This window comes from Mustela nivalis (genome assembly GCF_964662115.1).
Source record: "Mustela nivalis genome assembly, chromosome: 8".
Taxonomy (NCBI): Eukaryota; Metazoa; Chordata; class Mammalia; order Carnivora; family Mustelidae; genus Mustela; species Mustela nivalis.
This window is the reverse complement of record NC_139027.1, coordinates 68,564,176-68,588,728: the sequence shown is the minus strand read 5'-3', so window position 1 is coordinate 68,588,728 and position 24,553 is coordinate 68,564,176.

Sequence of the window (24,553 nt, the reverse complement as noted above, 5' to 3'; positions counted from 1 at the left end):
TATGAAGTGAATTATCATCACCTTTTTCTTGCTGTTAACATACGATTTGTGCATTCCATATAAGAAACATCCCATGTTCACCACATAGCAGTAAGATACATTCTACTTTTACCCATTATTATTCAGATAAAATAACTCTACCTGGAACTACAAACTTCAATTAGGAAATAGTGGAAGAGTAGGGCACGTGGGTGGCTCAGTCGATTGAGCATCTTGGTTACATCTCAGGTTATAATTTTGGAGTCCTTGGATTGAGCCCCAGGCTGGACCCCATGCTCAACGGGAAGTCTTTTAAGTGTTCTCTCTCTTTCTGCCCCTCCCCCACCCCACTCACATCTCTTTTGCAAATAAATAAATAAATCAATAAATCTTTTACAAAAAATAAAGGAAAGGTACTTATGATGTGCTAAGTGTTCCTCAACAATATGACAGAATCATCAAACTCACAGGGAATACTTTTGCAACCATTTGCCAATGGATCTTTTTCAAATATTTCATTTCTTTAAATCAGAGGTTTTGCACAGACAGTAAATTCAAGTAGTAAACATATATAGGACCTCAGTAACCACATTTATTTACTTAAACATTTTCTCAGGTAGAAAAGGAGGATAATAATAATACCTACTTTCATTGATTTATTGTGTGCATTGAATAAATATTTCAAAGAATTTTTAACTGTGTCTGGCACATAGTAAGTAATAAATCTTATTTAAATAAAGAGCATATTGTTAGGTATAAAATATTTAGCACTTTTTCTACAAAAAGCTTGTGTTAAAGCCAACTCAAGTATTTTCTTTTATAAAAAAGTAAACTAAGTAAAATAACAAAATGATTTGTCAATTTAAGATAGATTTTCATAGAAAAATAGATGTTTTGCTCTTATTTCTGTGAAACCAGGACTTAAACTAATTTCTGAACCCCAGGAAACACATAACTGCCATGAAAACAGAGACAAACATAAGAAAAGAGCTGCATAAAATAAAATGTGTTCTTTGAACTATTGCTTATAGTCAATCATGAGCCTTTTTCTTGAAGATTTCCAGGTCCTACCTATGTATCATAAGCCACAGAAATGAAACTGGAAATTTACTCAAGAAAGAAAATATTCTTTCCATAGATCGGTCCAATCTCAAACTGTGTCCCAAGAGTTCTGGAACCAAGTCTTCTTCACTCTCTGTGAACTCTCAGTCATTCCATTGGAGACCGTAAGATCTGTCTGATAAAAGAACATTTGAATCCAAAATGGATGAAGGTGGAACCAAACTCAGACCTGTGGAGAAACAAATCAGAATTTGATAATCTTCAAGGGTACAAGAATACTGACAGATAACTGAAATGAGGAAAGCCAAATGGTTTTCAAATACATCTGTGTTTCTGAACTCCCAAACATATATGCAAATATTCTTTTTTAATGGAAATATTCTAATAAAACTTTGAAAAATCCTAGCAATAAACAAAATCCAAAAACACAGCTCTGAGACAGTTAATTAATTCTGATGGCTGAGTAATATTCCATTGTATATATAAACTACATCTTTATCCATTTGTCTGTTGAAGGACATCTTGCCTCCTTCCAGTTTGTCTCTTGTGGACATTGCTCCTATGAACATTGGGTTGCATGTGCCCTTCTTTTCACTACATCTGTATCTTTGGGGTAAATACCTAGTAGTACAGTTGCTGGGTTGTAGGGTAACTCTTTTTAGTGTCTTGAGAAACTTCCACATTGTTTTCCAGAGTGGCTGTTCCCAGCTTGCATTCTCACCAACAGTATAAAAGATTTCCCCATTCTCCACATCCTCACTAACACTTGCTGTTTCCTGTCTTGTTAATTTTTGTCATCCTAACTGGTATAAAGTGGTATCTCATTGTGGTTTTGATTTGTATTTCACTGATGGCTAGTGATGTTGAACATTGTATATCTAATTCTGATGCTTACGACGTGTGAGGCATAGGACCTATAATTAGATCTGTCTGGGTGCAATTTCCTTATCTGTAAAATAAGCAGTTGAATCTAAATAATCACTGATCCAAATTTCTGATTCCATGAAAACAATTATTTTTATCTTAAAAATCGTCTATCCAATCTTGGTCCCATTGTACATTACAGTTAGGTTTTTTAGCATTCTATTGAAATACAGCTTTTTCTTCTTAAAAATACTGTATGGTTCTTTTTTGTGTATTTTATTTAAAGAGTGAAAGTAAAGTTTCAGTAGATTTTAAACAACATGATGATTTCAAGACTCAGGTCATGCTATTCAAAAAGTAAGTTTAGCTAGGTGTATGTGATTAGAATTTCAGTCTTAAGTGTATGTGGCTTAAACTTGCACAGGTGATCACCATTTTTCCTTGTAACTGAAAACAAAATAACAGTCACTTAAATAAGATTTAAGTATTTTTAAAGATTTATTTATTTTAGAGAGAGAGAGAGAGAGAATGTGTGGGGAGGGACAGAGGAACAGGGAGAGGGGAAGCAGAGTCCCCACTGAGCAGTCTCTATCTTGTGATCCTGAGATCCTGACTCAAGTTGAAACCAAGAATCAGATGCTTAACTGACTGAGTTTCTCAGGTGCCTCAAGATTCCCACCAGATATATCCAGGTGCAGATGGGAAGAAGGTTATAGGACTGAGGGCAAAGTGAATATATTATCAACGGAGTCTATCTTATTTTAGACTTAACTGGAAGTCATCCATATGGTCTTCCTTTATATCTTATCAGTCTGAATTCTGCCACTTGGACACACTAATTAAAATGCAGGCTGGGAAAATATATTTTAGTTCCATTTTTATTAATAAGGTTAGAAAAGGAGAGTAGATATCCATAAGCAAACATTTCCTGCATCATCTATTTCATTTACTTCAGATTCCCCAAAATAATAATATGCCTGTGATGGTTTATTTCATGTTTTAATTTGGCTAGTTAATCAAATATTATGTAGGTGTTGTTATGAAGGTATTTTGTAGATATGACTAAGTCCACAATGTTTGACTTTAAGTCAGGGAAATTATCCTAGGTAATGAGAATGGATGTGATTCAGGCAATTGAAAGACCTTAAGAGAACAGCTGAAGCTTTCCTCAAGGGAAATTCTTGCCTGTGGTTGCCACTTCAGCTTGTTCTGTAGATGGTAAAACCAGTGTAGGGGGAGGGGTTGTCTACAAATGAGAACACGAGGGAATTTTGGGGTGATGGAAATTTTCTGTATCCTTACTGTGGTGATGAACACAGGACTCTGAATTTCCCCAAACCCACAAAACTATATACCAAAAGTTTGAATTTTATAGTACATAAATTTAAAAAAGGAAGTAAGGATGTGGGGAAAATTTTAAAAAATGAAAGACAAACTGTAACAAATGATTAATACAACCACATTGAAGGGGTGGGAAGAAAAGAACTAACTTAAGTAAATTTGGGAAAAAATAATTTTGCTTGCATGTTATAAGACATAAGATAACAGAACTCTATACAGTTACTGTACTCTAATTAGCATTTTTTTTTACTCATAGCTATATAGATAAAGAGAACAGTGGTTCTCAGTGTCAGAGAAGGAAATTACGGATAAAGTGGAAAAGTAGGATGATATGGTGTTTGCTTTAAATTGAGATATTAATAAGAACACATTTTCAAAATATATATATATATATAGAGAGAGAGAGAGTTAGATACAGAAATATAGATGTGTCTGTGCATGGGTTAGCGTGTATACATATAATTCTTAGCTCTATCTGCTCAGCAAGACTAAAAGCAGGAACACCGCTTCTCACACCACTCTAGTTACACTGTCCATCTTTCAGTCACTTGAAAGAGCCTCTCTTTCCCCCATTCAGGAATCCTTGAACATACCATTCTTTCTACAGGAATGTTCTCCCCTCCTGTCTTAACACGTACTAAATGTTCACTCTTTAAACTTAATTTACTTACACAGGGAAACCTTTCTTACTTCCTTTAAAAAATCAAAACAAAACGATTTTATTTGAGAGAGTGAGAAAACATGAGAATGGGGAGGGTCAGAGGGAGAAGCAGGCTCCCTGCTCCACAAGGAGCCTGATGAGGCACTCAATCCCAGGACTCCAGGATCATGACCAAAGGGAGTCGCTTAACCAACTGAGCCACACAGGCACCCTCCTAACCTCCTTGATAAAACCAAATATTTGTATAATATGCTTTCTAAATACCAATTTAAAAAATTTTAAGTTTATAATTCCTTGCCTACGAATTTGAATAACTTTCATTTTCCTTGGTAATCTATGAGATCTATGAGTATTAGCATCATGCCAATTTTTTTTTCAGCCACTGGTACAGTGCATGACAACATAAATCATCAGTTCGTATGAACTCAATGATGTCATTGAGCAAGTACACATTTCTCTTTCCATGGCAACCTTCTCATGTGCATTGTCCATTCACACTGTATAAGAGAAAGTAGGATTAGGTGAAGTTTTCAGCTGCCAATCTGATTTTCCACTATTCTGAACAGTCTTGAAGCAATTCATCTCAAAGGCATGAAACTACTTAGTTTACCAATTCTGCCTTTAGCTAACAGGGCACTTCCTGGTACATTGTGTAGACAGGGAAATAGATTCCATGTCATTGACAATTCTACTTTATGCAAATCTTCTGTCCATAATCATTTCCCTCCCGTAGAGGTGGAAACATAGCAAGCAGTTAGAGATTCATGGACCAGTTTTTAGATTTGAAATATAAGTTTTGGCTTTGACACCATAATTAGCCAACTATAGGACCTTGGCAGGTTATACCACTTCTCTGGTCTTTCCTAGGCTCATTTGTTAGAAGAGGTTGTTGGTTTATCCAGTCTCACAGATCTTCTTCACTACAATATTCTATGCCAGATGCTAATGAGCTGTAAGGAATTGTTAGTAAGTTATTGTCCCTCAAAACATTGTAATTAGAGTGCTATATCATTGGCTGTAAAACACTTGGGGCTTTATAAAGAGTAAGTATTCCAGTAATGCAAAGTAGTTCTGTGGTTGTAAAAATTTTATTATCGTTATAAAAATGAAAGTGCTGGTTTATAGAGAATTGATATAAATCCTAATGTTAAAACAAAAATGAATCTTGAAATAAAATTATTTCAGTGATATAAAAATTTATTAGTTGTTTACTTATTATTCTACCAAAAATATCTCTCATTTTGACCATGGGTACAACATTATTCCATAATCACAAAGACAGGGTCTACCATATACTGGATACTGTGAGAGAAACTGGGAATTCAAAAATGAATGAGAAAAAATTCACTATAGAAAATAAACTCAGAGCTAACTCAGAGCTAACCCATAAGCTAATAAACATATTGTATATGCTTTGTACAAACATATTGTATATGCTGTTCAGGTAAGCATAGAGTCTTGTGAAAGCATGAAAGACAGAAAATAGCACAACCTCAGGAAAAACTGGTGAAGTTCAAAAAAGTCCTCTTGCAAGAAGTGATAACAAGTTGAATTCTGAATAACAAGCAAGATTCTGATCCATACTTTTTTCTGTTTTCCAGATCTACGTGTTTACTCCCATTCATCTTGGGGGAAATTGCATATGTATGTATTCGGTTGATAAAAATTACTATGAAAAGAACTCTGGAGTGCAGTTTATGTGCTCACTGAAGTCACAGATAATGGGGAGGGAAGTATAGAATGTAAAATAAAGGAAAGTAGAACATGTCAGAAATGAAAGAGAGCTAGATCAATAATTTCCAGGATATATATATACAGGCATGTACTAAGGGATTTCTTTGATTACTGGAGATGCCTTAAGCCATATTGGGTAAGACAAGAAAAGGATTCCCAGTATAAGCAAAGTGGGAATAATAGAAAGGGGAATGTGTGCGCATTCCCTTTGCCCCTCCCACAGTGAGATGATGCCATATTACAGAGCATAAATTCCCATGAATTAATGACCCAGACTTTTTATATAATGGTGTGAAATGTCTCAATAATTCATTAGTTTGTGTGTCGCGGGGAAGACTATAAATTGGGTACAAAAGAAGGTTTTATTCTCTATGGCATCTGAAAATACCTGGTATTATCTTCATGGAGAGAAGAGAAGAGAAGAACTGGTATCAGAAGTTAAATCATATTTCTATGGAACCTTATTTTATTGGCTTTTAATTCTGGCTATAAGAAATGCATACTTTTTGGAAGTAATTACTCAGATTTAACTATTCATGATTTGGTTGGAAATAATTTACTTACATTTGTTTTTTATTATTTCCTTTAGTTAATAATTTAATCCCCCATATAAAAACTGGTATAAAAAATATGAAAATAACTCAGAAAGTAAAGAAAAAATTGTAATAATAATAATAAAATAGTGTCCATGTGTTCCAGCACCTACCCCCACCCCCTATTTCCTGTGCTTGGAGAAAGAATTGTTAATTAGTCATTACTTATTGAACATTGATAGAGTCTCTAAATACTCTTCAACATAACAGTTTATCACCAGTTGATAATAACTGGTATAAAAGATCAAATTAATTTGCTATTTTTTGCCAACTTGGAGCTAAATGGCATTTACTAGAGAGGAAAATTTTCCCTTACATTATGATTTTCCTCAAGGACTCCAGCTTAATTACCATAAAACAAATACTTCAAGGTGCCTTTAATAGTTCTGATACTAGGCTTAGCCCTAACTTTTACAGAACACTAAAGAAATATACATCTAGTTAGAGGGAGACAATAACCCCCATGAAGTAATTAGAAAGAACTAAGTGTACAACATGTGGTAAGATTACTAAGTTTATATTTAGAAGGAATGATCATTGGGCTAAATTGATCAAGAAGGACATCAGGAAAACAGAGGTAGGTTCGGTTAAAACAAAGCCATATTCCAAAATTGAGGAGCAACTCTGAGAAATGCATTCACTAAGGAGGTAGCAAAAACTGGTCTTCAGAAGCTTTCCAAGATTGCTTATGCAAAGTTAATATTCCAGTCACACTTGCAGAACCATAATGGAATGAGACTGAAAAACTGAGTTAGAGATGTAAATCAGAAGATCTATATCTTTCAGGAAGAGCTTCTCATCAAGGCTGTACTGAATGTTTAAAAAAATGCCAAATTTCTATTTTCATGAAAAGATATTAGCATCATGCATTGTCCAAAAAGTATGGTTAGAAGAATTTCAAGATCAAATTTATCAAACAAATTGCATATTATTAAGGGAATTTATGCTGTGACTTCTTAATATGGGATATGTTAAGCTTAGTTTCTATTTTATTTAATGAACAGAAAAAAAAAAACAGTCCCAATAGCAAAAATGTCTAGAACTTATTGGTGAGAAACCCTAAGAGGCAGGTGGAGAATTGAAGGAAAGAGGGAAAAAAAATTACTATGTGCCTGGCATCTTGTCTGACACTTTAAATGTATAATCTTGCTTAAATTATATTTTATAGTAAGTGAAATTAAAATTCCACAATGTTCTTAGTTATATAAATCTACTGTTATTTTTTTAGACTCTGGGTGAGGTATTTATAATTTCAAATGTAGCATCTCACAAAGTGTTGAACAAGATGTGACTCATGGGCAGAGCACCAGCTCAGCCACTAACTAAGAATAATTACTATCTTGGTTGCCAATGCCAGCATATATAGGTAGTACTTAGCAGAGAGAAGCTCTAAAGGGAAGTCATAAAAGTCATAAACAGGCAGCCTAATTAGGAAAGAGTTAAAGGTCGCTGATAATAGGATCAGTTAAAGATTAGATAACATACTTGATAAGTAGTAGTTTTTGGTATTAGCCATTCCTAATGTGGCACAGTAGCTTTGCCATATACCAGTTGTATTCCTTGGATGAACTAATTAACTTTTCTGAATTTTAGTGTTCTTATTCATAAAATTCATAAAATAAAAATAATTATCAGCAACCTCAGAGAGTTATGATAACTAAAGGAGATAATTGTTATGAAGCTATTACTATAGGGTTCGACATGTAACTGGCTCTCATATTTATTATTCCTCTTTCTTTACATAGTTTAATAAATGTTAAAGTGGTATAACAGAAATACCATTATTTTTTAAGGTTAGACACCTGAATTCTTGTCCCTGATCAATCACTGATTTGCTGTGTATCTAGTTTCATATTGCGTAAGATAGGAATACTAGTGTCCCCTTCTATATCTCAATAGGCCATCATGGGGATTAAAATTTTAAAATATCTAGTGGAAAAGTGCTTTGGAAGTATAAAAACCTACACTCATATACATAAATATAACAAAATAGTATTTGACTTTATAATGTCCACTTTATGATTTTGCCAAATTCATTTAATCAAATACAAAACAAGATTGTACTCTTTCTGTTCCTTAATCCTCAGGAGCACTTCCATACTTATATGGTTGGAATAGTTCATTCAATTTTGTGGCTAAGACAAACCTTGCAAATAAAAGAAATTATTAGTTTTAAAACCATTTCAATTTCTTCTTTTTTAACATTGCAATTTATTATAATTTATTAACAGTAGAGACCAAAGACCATGTCCCCCAAATAGATCACCAAGTTATAATCCCATCTGGTAATCACTTATCATCCAGCAGAGCCAGTACTAATTTGACACCTTAGCTGCCCTATATCCCCTCTTGCATCTGTGGTAGACATAGTAGTTGAACATGGTACTCTTTTGTAGTGCGAATGCAGTATCAGAAGACATTCAGGATGCTTATTGGCAGCAACTATCCAACCACTGTAATTTACACAGAAATTTTCACTTTATTTTTTAGACCATGGCTGAAACCATTGGGGGACTTGATAGAATCTTAAGCAAGGTGCTTTAGGAGAGGAGATATCAAAAGAAAAATATTAAAAACTCAACCAACACTTTGCCCACCCCTTTCCTTGATCAGTATTACTGAGCCAACTACATACGCTATATCACTACCCTTGGGAATAGTGTTCAGGGAGAAATATCTGATTATCAATGTGAAAGCAGTTTCGCCTAAATGATGTTGTTCCTGGATAAAAGAGACAAATAAATTATACTTGGTGTCATTATAAATGAAACTGACAATGAAATATTGTAAAGGTCCCACATCATTAGTCTTCCAACCTTTCAAACAAGATATCTCAGAAATGTCCTTGTCATTGCAGTTCGGTTTGAAAATACTTTTACAGGATACTAACTATTTCTTCACTTTACCCCTTCAAGCTCCTTACTGGTGACCAGGGAGTACAGAAAGCTTCATGCGTCTTGAAATAGTCTTTTAAATAGCCAGCATTTTGGTGAAACAGGGAAATATTGGACACACATAATTTAGTGCCTCTATTAAAATGCAAACACCTCCAGGAAAAATTATATCAAATATAATCATCCATATACAACTATGAATGGAAAAATATAATCAGGTTTTGCCAGGAATATGGGAGAAACAGAAGAGTTGGATCCAGACAGAGGGCAGCGGTGGAGACTCAGGGATTATAACATGAAAAAGTAATAAGGCATGATATTAGTGATAAATGGGTAAAAGAAATATGTTGCCCAATTAGATATTTTTTCTGTGTCTAGGATTGCCCTTATTTATTATATCTCTAAAGAACATTTTATCAAACTGATAGAATAGTTATTATAAAATTAATAATTAGATTACAAATTTTAATCAAGGCCAAAGAAATTGCATAAGCGCTATTTGCATCTGCCACAGACTGGGTTTTATATAACATTTAGGGGAAAGGGGGCACCTGGGTGGCTCAGTGGGTTAAGCCGCTGCCTTCGGCTCAGGTCATGATCTCAGGGTCCTGGGATCGAGTTCCGCATGGGGCTCTCTGCTCAGCATGGAGCCTGCTTCCTCCTCTCTCTCTCTCTGCCTGCCTCTCTGCCTACTTGTGATCTCTCTCTGTCAAATAAATAAATAAAATCTTAAAAAAAAAAACATTTAGGAAAAAGGGATGCCATGTGCACTCTAGTTTTATTCTTTCTTCTGCAATTAACAAGCTAATGTTAAATACATGTTTCTAGTATGAATCCCTATCATTAAAGTCATCAGTTAGCAATACTAATATCCTAGATTTTATTTTGCTGCAAAACTAATGAAATTTGTCAATATTAAACTTAGAAACACTTCCCTGACAGTCAAAGTGCCCAGGGAAAAGGTCAGAAAGTCCGTTTGTGTGTATGTGGGTAACTCATGTATTTTGCTACATACACAGTTTAAAGGATGACTCCTTTCTGATGCATCTTTCATTTCTAGGAGTTGCAGAGCAAGGGAAAGGCCTGGTTTTTATTCATAAGTGCAAGAAGATAACAAGGTAGAGAAATATTCAATGAAAAAACAATTCAGTCAATGTTCTAAGAAATTACTAGACACAGGGAGCACCACATAGCTTATCAGAAGAATATTTCTTGCAAAGTCTCAAATGACAAGACAATTTACATTCTCAGTTTCAGAATGAGAGAACAGTACAGTAAAATTATTAACAGGAAAAATAAACCGAGGGTTTTTAATTTTTCTAATACTTTACGCAGGGGGAACAACAAGGCTAGAACTGAAAGTATAACTTAAAGTTGCTTTAGTACACATTTTAGCTAATCCTATTTTTAAAAATTTATTTATTTACCTGAGAGAGAGAGATAGAGTATGTGCAAGCAAGGAAGGGAAGGGACAGAGGAAGAGGGAGAGAGAGAATCCTCAAGCAAACTCCCTGCTGAGCTCAGAGTCCCACACAGGGCTCCACATAGGGTTCAATGAGGGGCTCCCTGGCAACTTGATGGGAGGGTTGATGTGGGGTTCCACGGGGGGCTTAAGCCCAAGACCCTGATACAGTGACCTGAGCCAAAATGAAAAGTTAGTCCCTTAACCAACTGAGCCACACAGGTGTCCCACCTTGTCATAGCTAACAAGATAAAATCTTTATCATAGATTTTCCCACAGGAATTGCATAGTTGATATGTGTCACACCTAGTTCTAGAACAGTAATTAATGAAATTACAGTTTTGAACTTATCCTATAAGCCCATCTTTTCACACATTAATTTGGATTATTTAAATTCTAAATATTTAGAAAGTAGTGAATACATTTTTATTTTGTGTATGGTAACATACTGCCCCATCTTCTTTCAGCGTTGAGAACTGAGGAGAAAAAGTGAAAACCATATAGGTTATAATTATATCCTAAAATGATAATCTTAGCTTGATGCCATATTCTCCTTGATCATAAGAAAATATTTTGCTGCAGAATCTGTATAGTGACAGAAATGTCTGTCATACCTCCTAGCATCTGCTTCCCTATAGAAACATGCAGAAATGCAAGGCTTGCTTAGCAATAGAAAATATATTAATGTAATTCATTATATTGGCAGATTGATATGAAAAACTGATGATCAAAATAAATGCAGAAAAAAGTGTATAAAATTTAACATCTTGGTTAACAATGATTTTTTTTTTCTTTTTTGGTCATTTACTATATGCCACTCTTCTAAGCACTGAGATACACCAATGGGCCAAGTAGAAAATTGAAAATTACTAACCTCTAGGAACTTACATTCTTGATAAAAATGAAAATTAAAAAATAGAACTCTTAGGAACCTTTGAAGAAGAGAGAATTCTTTAAACTACCTGAAAGCTATTTATGGAAAACCTACTGAAATTATAATAATTAAATATAAATGCTGGGAGCATTTTCTTCAAATTCAGGAAAAAGATGATTAACACCCACTAACACTATTCTGTTCTGTACCACACATGATGCACAAGCCAGTCCAATAAGGCAAGAATAAGAAAAAAAGCTATAAAAAATAGAAAAAGAATAAAAGCTGTCATTATTTACTGATGATATCATATGTGTAGAAAAATGCAGAAGAAACTATAGGTAAACAGCTAAAACTAAGTTTGGTGGGTACAAAAGTAATATATGAAATTCAGTTACTTATAGTATCAACAACAAACATTTAGAAAATGAAATTTCAAACATACAATTTAAAATTGCAGCAGAAACTCAAAGTAACTAGAAATAAATCTAACTAAATATGTTCAAGGTATTGGACTACTGTAATTTTTATTAAAATATGTAAGAGATCTATATTGAAGAAGATATTATTTTTAATTAATCAAAGGCTTAACACTCTAAATGTTTTAGTTCATCCTAAATTAACCTATAGATTCAATGCTATTCCAGTAGGAATCTCAACATGCTTTTTGAAGAGTAGGTGAGAGGATTTCCACAAGATGATTCTAAATTTATATGGGAGAGAAAGAGCCAGAACAACCAAACATCCCTAAAGAATCAGAACTATATGGAATATTTGCCTGACTTCATGCTAATTATTATTATAAGCTATGGTTATTAATTTTATTACTGGAATAGCAATAGAAAAATAGACCATTGAATTAGAGGTCCAAGTAAAAGATCCACATATATATGGACAGTCATATTTGATAGATTTGCTGCTGTTGATACATGGGGAAGAATAGACATGGGCAGTTGATTATCTATCTATTGATCAATCTATCTACACATATCATATACATATATGTGAGATATATATTGCATTGATTATGAAGCATGAAGTAGAACATTTATACAATGATCAATTTGACTAATTTAAAATAAAGAACTTTGTAAAATTAAATAAAAGAAGGAACTTAGGATCATGACAGATAACAAATGAAATCAAGGAAAAGCAAGTAAGGATGAAAAGAAAGCAATGAGTGGGGACTATAGTTGAAACATATATTATTGACCATTAATTACTACCCAAAAATGTGAAGAATTCTGATGAATCTGTAAGAAAAAACAAGAAAATGGACAAAAGAAATAAGAGTACCACATGTTCTCAAGAATGCTAAGTACCTGAAGCCCCGCCTATGAAAAAAGGCAAATAAATAGAAATGAAAATCACTAGTAACTCACCTCCACTGAAAATATTATCACAAATGTTTTAGAGTCAAATGATTTCATGGTCCTTTCTTCAAAAAACATTATATATAATTTGCATATATGTGTATGTTTATATATATATATATATATATATATATATATATAGTGAGTTAGTATCATACTTCCATGTTGCTTTTATTTTTTTATTTTTTTTTAATTTTATTTATTTATTTGACAGAGAGAAATCACAAGTAGATGGAGAGGCAGGCAGAGAGAGAGAGAGAGAGAGGGAAGCAGGCTCCCTGCTGAGCAGAGACCCCGATGCGGGACTCGATCCCAGGACCCTGAGATCATGACCTGAGCCGAAGGCAGCGGCTTAACCCACTGAGCCACCCAGGCGCCCCTCCATGTTGCTTTTAAACACTTTTAAAAATTTCTGTGATTGGGGCACATGGGTGGTTCAGTCAGTTAAGCGTCTCCCTTTGGCTCAGGTCATGATCTCATGGTCCTGGGATCAAGCCCCTAGTGGGGCTCCTTTCACAGCAGGGAGCCTGATTCCCCCCCTTACTTCTCCCCCTTCCCCCCAATTCATGCTCATTCCCTCTCCCTTCCTTTCAAATAAATAAATAACATCTTTAAAAAATAAATAAAATAAATTTCTCTGATTATTGTCCATCTTTAAATATATTGCATTTTGCATTATAGTTGTTAACATTTGTACATTGCTACATCATAAGGATTTACCATAATTTTTTTTATTTAACTAATTTTCTGTTGTTGGAAACATCCTGTCATTGCTTGCATTTTACATCTGTAGCTTGCATTTTATCCACTGACATCTCTGCTAGCTTAGCCTACTCCATGTGTAGCTGTAGAGGCTCATGCCAGTTCTGGGGCTGTATTAACACATAACATCAAATATAACTCAGTGGTGACTCATATGACAATAATAAAGGTCATAGAAGATTGGGTACCAGAAAGGTTAAAAATAACTGGCACAACAACAGTCCTCACTGCAAACACAATTTATTTGGGAAGAAATTCCTGATGGAATGAATATATATTGTTTTATTCCTGAGAAGATGGTGATAGATGCTTATGACTAGTATGATGTTTATAGACATCATTCATAGTTTTATCTATCACTTCCTTTGGCACATGGAATATCCATGTGTCCCCCAAAAAAGCAAGAGCATGACAAATAGTCCAGGGAGATAGAATGTAGTTTCAACTTTTTTTGAGTAAGCAATACCCCATGTACTTTATCTTGACATGTGAGAGAGAGAAGAGAGACAATTTTGTTTTATGGAAAAATTGACAGGCTTCTTGGAGAAGTAATAGATGCTATGGACTATGGAAAGGAAAGTTTACACTGGTTTGATCAGGGAATGGTGTGAGTATAGACAACTCTTGACCAGTTTAATACATTTGCCTAAATAGAATTGAGTCTCTTGTTGAACAAAACAGATGACTTTTGGGGGCAGAAACATGGGACATTTAAGTAAACATTTGAAATTTTTGTCATTTTAATGATTGCAGTTACTTCTCTTATTTAATCCTCTAAAGTTTAGTTATCATAGTATGATCCTTAGCAGAGGTCTTAAATCCCATTTTTTTCCCAAAATACTCAGAGCAGGATGTGTTACAGAGTTTCAGAATCCTTCAGATTTTAGAAAGGAAATACAGTGCATATACTGTGTATTACATAAATTTTCCAGTAGCATCTATGACACCACTCCTTAATTAAACCTCATAATATTGCCCCAGTGAAACATATAAAGAGCTACACTAACAAGGGAAAAAAAGGACAACAAAGAACCCCACATCCTTCATCTCATGTTTGCCGTCAAATAAATTTGCTGAATAATTGTGGAGAATTTTTTGGTTTATGGAACTTTTTGGGTTGGAATTATAAATAAGGCAGTGTAAATCATTGTGCTATGACATACCACATAACACAGCATGCCTCAAGGAGTGTAAGATAATTCACATATGCTGAACAATAATTATTAGATACGATAGTTGTACAAATCTCAAACACTCCCAGTCGATTGAAAATATTTAGTTATGATTTGGAACTTATAATTATTCTACATATTGTACAGAACACATTTCAAAATGTCAGATATATTTGCCTGCCTGCTATTAAGTTGAAAGTGCCAATGCTTTTAATTCAAGGATAATAAATCTTTAAATGTATAAAGAAAATTTTTATTTCTGGCTTTACAAAAATAAAGAAAACATGGGGAAAAATTATGATGTGTATTTCCACTTGTTTTCTATGCTCAATTTCTAGTAAGTCCGAAAATACTCACAGGTACAAAACAGCATAGTAGGGGGCCACCTGGGTGGCTCAGTGGGTTAAAGCCTCTGCCTTCGGCTTAGGTCATGATCTCAGGGTCCTGGGATCGAGCCCCGCATCAGGCTCTCTGCTCCGCGGAGAGCCTGCTTCCTCCTCTCTCTTCCTGCCTGCCTCTCTGCCTACTTGTGATCCGTCTGTCAAATGAATAAATAAAATCTTAAAAAAAAACAACAGCATAGTAGGAAACAAATATACAGAAAAGTATGTTCTGTATAATTGAGATCAACATCCTCAGGTGGAACTCTAGAATAGTTAGTGTCCTGCATCCTACTCCAGGTGCTATCTCTCTTTTGGATTAGACACTTAAAACTGTTACAAAAGAGACCCAGATAATGTATAAAGTTGAGCTTTCCTAGGATACCATTTGATACCATAAAATATAGGGCATCACTTTCAGCTTCAATTCCTACAAGTCTTATTATTGAAAATTTCTTAGAAGGCTACCACTAAAACAATAATAAAATAATGATAATAGTTGCTTAAAATTACTGGTCATTTCCTGCATTTAAACATTATTCTTCATTCTTAACATGACATAAAATTTAATGTTTTCAATGTCTATATGCAGAAAACTATTATTATCTAAAAATTACATAGAAAGAGCCTTACCTAGAAAAGTGGCAACCTTTACCCAAGGTCATACAGATAAAAAGGAATAAACCTATTTTGGAAAAAGATTCTGCATGATCACAGAACCTGTGGTCTCAAACACTAGATTATTTGTCTCCTTACTACTTAACCTTGAGTGTTCTTTAGTCAATACAGACTATCACCAAGGAACATACAGAATTCCTCTAATTGCCCATTTAACTTCAATTACTAGCTTATCATGGCATTTTACATGTGTTTATAACAGAGCGAAGGGAAAATTCAAAATTGTCCTGTAATCTCTTTGAGTTCTATTTAAACCAACAAAAGGAATAAACTTAAAAAGAGGTAACTATTAGAGGTGTTCAGAATTAATATTAAATCAGGTTAATAAACTTTCATTTCTAAAGTAATAAAACAGTAGCAGGGTGAGGGTGCAGGCTATTCACTGAGTAAATTGGACCTTCCAAAGTATTAAGGTAATAAAAAAAAAAAAAAGATGGTGAAGTAAGTAGTCTTGAAAAATAAAAAGCAAATTATCTCTTTCAAGATAGAGGTAATCTAAAACAAGACAACATGAAGAAAGAGTAGAAACCGTGGGACTCCAAAATGTGTGTTGAATCTCTCCAATTTGTAGTTAAGAAGACTGTGAGATTCTGTGGAATTAAGTCAATTGTTCAAACCTCCAGCTTAAGTCTGCTGAAAGGCCAGAATCTCTAGGCAAATACCACAAGCTCAAGCAATGACTAAAATCATCCTTTGTGGGAATAGATAATATGGATTGGGTTTTCTCAGGGATTGAAATAAGTAACACAATTTTGTACACACACAAAACCTAATTTCACAGTCTCTCAGTGGGTGCTACCAATGGACCTCAATACATTTTAAAAATAATTTGTGTCACTGACTTCTCACTGTTTTTTTAAAGGTATTTAAGTGGAAATGAGTAAAATTTCTTTAATAGCAAACTGCTGATTAGTGGCAAAACTGAGGCCACAGGTTCTCCTACTTCCTGCCCAGAGCTCCTCACATTTGTTTGTATTTGGAGTGTGTTCTCTAGTTCTTGTCAATTCAGTCACCATATCTTCATCTTGCAAATTCTCTTCACAGACAGGAGTGAATCCATTATTAGAGAAAACACAGAGTAATGTAACATTTTACTTCTGCACAAATATTCTAACTTAACTATAAAATATTTCCCTAAAATGTAAGTACAGCTTTCACTGTCTTGATATGTATTAATTTTTTTTTAATTTTGTATTTTATTTGAAGTAAACTCTATGCCACACATGGAGCTCGAACTTATGACCCTGAAATCAGGAGTTGCATGTTCTACTGACTGAGGCAGCTGGGTGCCCCTGATTTGTTAATTTAAAAGAAAGTTTCGAGTTATTTCTGGTTGCCATTAGAAAAACAAATCCAAATACTCTGTGTGTGTGTGTGTGTGTGTGTGTGTGTGTGTGTGTATAATGTTTCTGAAGATAGATAAAAGAAAACCCTATCAGTACAGATCTTTGCCAATGACTTGGAAGTCCTTTAATGATATGAATGCCCTAGGATGAGACTAAAATGATTTAGATTCCTAAGAAGTATGAAATGCCTGGCTCATTCGGTAGAGTGTGCAACTCTTTTTTTTTTTTTTTTTTAAGATTTTATTTATTTGACAGAGATCACAAGTAGTCAGAGAGGCAGGCAGAGAGAGAGGGGGAAACAGGCTCCCTGCTGAGCAGAGAGCCCAATGGATGCAGGGCTCCACCCCAGGACCCTGGGATCATGACCTGAGCTGAAGGCAGAGGCTTTAACCCACTGAGCCATCCAGGCGCCCCAGAGTGTGCAACCCTTAATTTCAGGGGTTGTAAACTTGAGCCCCACGATGAATGTAGAGATAACATAAATATAAAAAAAAATTTTTTTTAAGTATGAAGTGCATTAATAAATAATATATAGTAACATAGAAAAGAAATTGTCAAGAGCTTAAAAGTCATGTCATTGATTAATAAGATTTATATTTACTGAGATTCCTATGTCCAAACATGGCACTAGATATAGAAAGGAGGTCACCAGCTTCCATCCCTGTTTCAGTGACACTTTCAATCCTGTAGAAATCTTTATCAAATGCCTACTATGTGCTAGCATCCATGGAAGATGCTTTGTATTTTATATACCAAAGAAAAAGTAAAAGTAGAAACAGCCATGCTTTGATCACCAAGTATGTCAAAACCGGTGATTAAAGGAGTAAAAAATAAGTGGTTGTTTTAAAAAAGTCATTGAGTGTCTACCATGCCCCATGCCAGTGTTTACATGTCCCCTTGTGATTGCAGCAGAGGAGTTGCTGAAAAGCGAGTCCACATGAACAGGAAGTGCCTGATAGAGGCAAGGATTGAGCAGCAGGGAGAGAGAGAGGGTTTGAAGAAAAGATGGGAATCTGTGGCTCTGCAGGCGAGAGTCCCCTAAGGTAAGCAGGAGTAAAATGTTATCTCAGGTCCGTGAAAGTCAGGCGGTGTCCTGGATATAAGAATACAAGGGAGGAAATAGGCAAGATTTTTTCCATGAAATATAAAAGGTTTTTAGGAGTTAAATTTTAAGGAGTTACTCTGTCATCTTTACTTTTTAAATATATCCCTTGGGTATGTGAAAGCCCCGAGACAAATAAGATGACCAGAAGGAAGCAAGGGTTGAACATGTTTATAATCCCAGCCAGGAATTAATGAAAGCATGCCCAGTTACCTCATGTTAGGTATGTAGAATAAAATCTGATATCAGTAATGAACTGTTTTATTATACTTTCAAGTGTTATCACAGATTATAAGTCCTGAAGTTACTAGTTTGGACTCTGAAATAAATTAGGTCCATTTCAAGCCATGACTGAGCTATTCAGGAGCAGTGGAATATAGGAAGTTATATACCTCTATGAGCCTGACCTAATTTGGAATATTGGGATAACAATAGTGCTTACCTCATTGGATTGTTATGAGTATTAATGGAGGAAGCTCAAATAAAATGCAGAGTGATATTAAGCTGGTAGCAAAGATTTAATAAATATAAGTTATTAAGGAAATTTACATTAATAAATACTTGATAATGGTTACAAGTTTGGGTTGGATCTTCTCTGACAAGATTCTAGATCCACAGAATAAATCAACAAACAATGGAATTATTGACTTATTTTAAACAGTGACTTAGAATTATTCTCCTAGAGAACTGTCTACAATATAACTCTTGATCCTATTTATTCTTACCGGTTGATTTAAAAAGTTACACTGCATAATGAAAGTAATAGTGGCCCTGAAAGCTGATATATCTGATTTGGATCCCTAATCTCTCACTAATTAATTGATTTGATTTCTTAGGTCTTCAGTTTCATCATTTATAAAATGACAATTATAATAATCCCTATTTTAAAGATGCATGGGTGACTCAGTAGGTTGGGCATTTGACTCTTGTTTTGTGTTTTGACTTTTGTCAAATCTCCTGATCTCATGGGTCATGGGATTGAGCCCTATGTCCAGCTGTATACTCAGTGGGGAGTCTGCCTGAAGATTTTCTCATTCTGCCCCTCCCTACACTTGTATGCTCTCTCTCATGCTCTCTCTCTCTCTCAAATAAATCTTCAAAAAAAAGTCATTCCTACTTCATGGAGTTGTTGTGAGGATTATGCTGGATTAAATAAACTAATTTTTTAAACATTTAGAATAGTGGGACATAGTAAGTGTTATGTAAGTGGCTGTCAAGTAAATTATGCTGAGCACTATGCGTAAGTAGTTTTACTCAATAGAAGAGCAAAAGCCAAGAGGATAGAGAGAGAAAAGCAGAGAGAATACAGACAGAGAGAGAGACAGAGAGAAAGAGAGAGAGGTAAAACTAAGAATCAAGAGAATTACAGTTCAGGAAATAGGATATTAAGTTTTTATCAATGCAGTCAGTATCTTAAGATTCCTGTTCCTGTGTTTATTGGTTAAAAGGTAACACCAATAAAATTATCAAGTTTAGAGGTAATGTTATTTTCTTCTACTTTGCTAGGTAGACAAAATCTGCCTATGAAATTCATTTTATTAGACTCAGGTCTTGAGAACAATACTCTAGACCATATGGCATACAACCACAGAATTGACTAGGTCTTCTGCAAGATAACATAGTATTCAAACAATAGGAGAATGACAAAATTTGGAGCTGCAAAAACAACTACTTCCAATATAATTGTGTATCTGGCTTACATAGGTAAAAATACAATTTTTGGACTCTGCCTACCTTTAATTTTAGGGAAGTTTGTGATTTTCTTGAAGTAATTTGGAAGTTCAGGTACTAAACATTGAAAAATGTTAGCATTTTCTTCCTCCTCACTTACCTTCATGACCTAATTTAAATTCAAAAATTACTGAGGCATGCAAAAGGAGCCATTATTTTGCATCTGGGACTAGAAAATGAAATAGTAGTATCCCTGTTGTAAGAGAAAATAAAATAAATCCAAGTTGCTTTGCATTTATAAAGCAGCGGTGAGCTAAAAATCTCATAGCCAGATTCACATAGACACATTTCTGCAAAACAATTTAAACCACACATTTTGGTAAGAAGTCATTTTGGGAAATACATTTATGTTTCCCAACTTTTTTTCAACAAAGTCATTCTCTATCCCCTTCCCCCCTTGGTCTGATTCTTTTTATTTATATGACAAATTCTAACATGACCTACTGACTTCAATCCTCCCCTGATAGCAAGAGTTTGGACAAGTTTATCATCTTAGACTTAAACCACATAATCCTTTACACATTAAACAAGGAACATATCAGTGGTTGTTTAAGAGGAAGAATGTAATTATTGCATTGGGATTTAGCAGAAATATTCTATTCAAATGCCTTTCAACATTGAACAAAATGTCACATTTGAAATACAAATAACTTGTAACCACATGATGTTGTGAAACAATTTTCTGGCCCAGATCTACCCTAGGTTTATTACAGAAAACAGAAATACCCTACTAATTCTGCTGCTTCAGTCTACATTTCCAGCAAATTAAAAAGAAAAGCAAAACAAGAAATAGTAGTAACCCGTGTTTACTGGGTGTAGGGTGATGAGGATGTTTGCACTCTCAAAGGCATTGCATTCATCAGCTTTGCAACCCCTGCAGAACTTTGGAAGGTATCAGAGCATGCACTTGAAATACATTACTCTCTTCTCTGAGATCTTGCTAAAATGCTACCCATGCCGATCACTGCCATGTGGTATCCATAAATTAATGTAATCACTTCTCTGTATAAACAAGACACTGCTAAACCAACATAACAGGTCGTGTCACTTTTCATGGTTGGATTTAGTTGGGTTAGACAATTCTTGTTCTCTTATGCAGACTTATTTTTTATTAAAAACATACATATTTGAGATAACACATTGCACCAAATAATCTCATGGTCTGCAGCTAGGAAACAGAATGGAACTCACAAAGAAATCAGACCCCGATACAAATTTCATTTATATAATATTGAAAACAGGACAGATAGAAAAATACATCGGAAGTTACAGGACACTGTGGTAAATCATATTCCAATATTGGTTTTATTCTATAGAGAGAGTTGGCTGGGCCTGAAAATTAAACTGACATAAAATGGATTAATAGGAGAAAACATACACATTTATACAAGTTAATGTGATGTGGGAACCCTCTTAGGGAATAAAGACCCAAAGAACTGGCCTTACATGCTGTATATTAAGTTTCACAAAGAGAGACAATGGTGAAAATGTAGCTAAGCTATACAGGGAAGCGAAAGAAGATAAGAATTATTTTAACAAGGTCTGCTTATACAGAATTCTCTTGGCTTTGATTCTCTATCAAAGAATGTTTCTTTTCTCCTAAAAAAGAGAGGACATCTTTCACATGAGTGTTTAAATCTGTTTTTATAATGCTGTTTTTCAATGTCTTTAGCTCAAAATAATCCTATGCCAAAGTGGTATATTTTGGGGTGGTGCATTCTACTTTCCATATCCTAGGGGATTCTATAAAAATAAGGAAGACAGGGCTGTGTTCCCAACAAATCTCTCCCATAATCCTAATTAAAAAGATATTAATACAAGATACACACAAAATTATATTAATACAAGATACACACAAAATTATATCATGTAAGTAGAGATACTGATTCACCTACATATTAATAATTTTCATCATTATCTTATATTAGGATTAGATCAGCACCTACAAGCTTTTGTTATTTATAAGATAACTGTAATAGATACCACACAGATCCAATTACTAAGTGAGTCATATATATAGAGAGACAGACAGACAGACAGAGGCAGAGACAGAGACAGAGAGACAGAGAGTGAGAGAGACAGTAGAGAGACAGGAAGAGAGGGAGTCATATACATATAGCTGGGCCAAGTAACAGACATATATGAGTCATCTGTACATCTAAATATTTTTTTCTTAGATTTTTATTTATTTATTTCAGAGAGAGAGAGAGAGTACAAGCTGGAGAGACAGCCCGAGGGGGAGAGGGAGAAGCAGATTCCCCGCTGAGCAGGGAACATGATGTGGGGCTTGATTCCCAGGACCCTAAAATCACAATCTGAGCCAAAGGCAGACACCTAATCAACTGAGCCACCCAGGTGCCCCTATATATCATATATGTCTAAATCTATATCTATATCTAAATCTAAATCTGTATCTTATCTATATCTATCTATATCCCCACCAATCCACACACAGAGAGACACACAAATGTGTACACATACACATACATATAATACACACGTATATGTTCTTTGCTTCCTCTGTATTCTCACTGTTAATACACTGGATCTGGCTTTCAGTGTCTTTTGCTCTTTGGACCAACAGGCATCTAGATGATAGTTGGACTCAAGACCTTGTCTAGTTAATCTGTCCTCTATATGTTTATTAAAGTTAGCTTCCTAGAGGGCAGTATTTATAAAGATATGTTCTTTAAGTTTTTTTAATCTGATTATAGTTGACACCTAACGTTACATTAGTGTTAGATGTACGGTATTATGATTCAAATTCTTTATGCTTTATGCTGTGCTCACCACAAGTGTAGCTACCATCTGCCACCATTTGACGGTTTTACAGTATCATTGACTATATTCCCTATGCTGTGCCTTTGATTCCCATGACTTATTTATTCCATAACTGGAAGCCTGTTCCTCCCACTGCTCTTCATCCATTTTGCCCATCCACCATCCGCTTCCCTCAGGCAACCATCAATTTGTTCTCTGTATTTATAGATCTGACTCTGCTTTTTGTTTGTTTATTCATGTGCTTATTTGTTTAGATTCTACATGTGAGATATATTTTAATGATTCTTCTTTGGCTAGAAGATAAATCTTAAAGTCCCTAGCAGACATGGCACACAAAATTCCTTGTAACTAGCCTCCACATCTCCTGTCCCCCGCCTCCATCCACATGCACTTTTCTCCAACTGCAGCAAACTAATTACTATTCCCCATGTATACTCAGTTCTTTTGGGTCTGGAAGGTTTAACAGAAATTATACATTTCCTCTGGAAAGATTTGCTCACAGAAACTTCTTTGCCCCTATAATTTTATATGTATATAAAATTTCATATATATATATATATATATATAGTTCTGTGATATATATATCAGTCTTGAAAATTTTTCTAGGTCCTTAATAAGATTCTTAAAGTAATTCAAAATGATCTTCAGGTCGTATAAAATATTGTTAGGTTTTACCACTGAATCTCTTGGGCAGGGGCTCTTGGCTATTCTCTATTATACAGTACTTGCTGCTATAAGGTAACCCTGTTATATCTAACAAGCATTATTTCAAGGTAATGAATATATAAAAGAAACACTATGGCAGGCAAGATAGATAATCTTACCATGTGCTCATCTTAAATCAGTGTTTTTTAAACAGCACAATGAAACTGTTACTTGATTGCAATACTGATAAAAACACAATTAAGTATGTTTTAGGTGTCTATGCTCAAATTAAATAAATAAAGTTCAATAAAATTTTTCTATAATTTATTATTTTAAAAGTCCAGTTGTTATAATAATCATTCATTAATGACTATGATGCTTTTTAAGTCCTTGCTGCCCAGAGCCTGGTCTATGGTCTGGTGAGCTTTCCCAACATTACCTGAGAGTTCATTAGAACTGTAAAGTTTCAAGTCTTACCCTAGACCTACTGAGTAAGAATCTGAATTTTTGACATAATCTTCTGTTGATACAAACACACGTTTGCGGTTTGAGAGGCACTGATGTAAACCATCACCGAGGATAATTTTCTGGATTCTATTAGTTTGAAACTACCTAAGACCATGGGGCTTAAAATGTAATACTAAATATTAAATTATTCAATCATAACACACTAAGAGAAAGAGTGTTTATTGCCTGCTGCTGTAACATTTTTGACCAGCAAATCATAATTACCTTAATAGCCTCTTCTTAAGAGTCAAGTAATTTTATCTGTAGCTTTCTTTGAATCACATTTCCTACTTCGCATTTTAGTTATCTATGTGCAAGCCTTATTAGCTAAACAGTATTTTGAAGTACTTGAATATAGAGATTTATTTTATACTTATAGGACCTGAAAACAGTAGACTCTCCAACATTCAGAATTTATAATTAATATTGTAGATCCCTGATTTATTGGAAAGATAAATATTAGCTTATTTGTTATTTTGGGATATGTATATTAGACATTATATATCACTTTTAATATCATTTGTTATGGATAGTGTATTAAGTGCTCATAAATACTTGCTAAATATATATTAATATCACAGTTTTAGTAATTCCATTTGTATTTGTAATAAA